Genomic DNA, 230 nt, shown 5'->3' with positions numbered 1-230 from the left:
CTGAAGTCAGAGGAGGGAACTGTGCCCCAAACGCGGGCGCTTTGGGTTAGCGAAGCTGCTGGGAAACGGGAACAGCTGGAAGATCCCAGAGGCTGAAGCCCCCCAGCTAAAAGCCAGCCCCTCTCTCCACAACGGAGTGTTTCCAGGGGGAAAAGCAGAGCAAACCAGCCCCTCGCAGTGGGGGCTGTGGGTCAAAGGGCACCGGTGGCCGGGAACAGAAATCCCGGATC

Source organism: Eurypyga helias, unplaced genomic scaffold, assembly GCF_000690775.1.
Source record: "Eurypyga helias isolate BGI_N326 unplaced genomic scaffold, ASM69077v1 scaffold26366, whole genome shotgun sequence".
Lineage (NCBI taxonomy): Eukaryota > Metazoa > Chordata > Aves > Eurypygiformes > Eurypygidae > Eurypyga > Eurypyga helias.
This window is presented reverse-complemented; position numbering follows the sequence as displayed.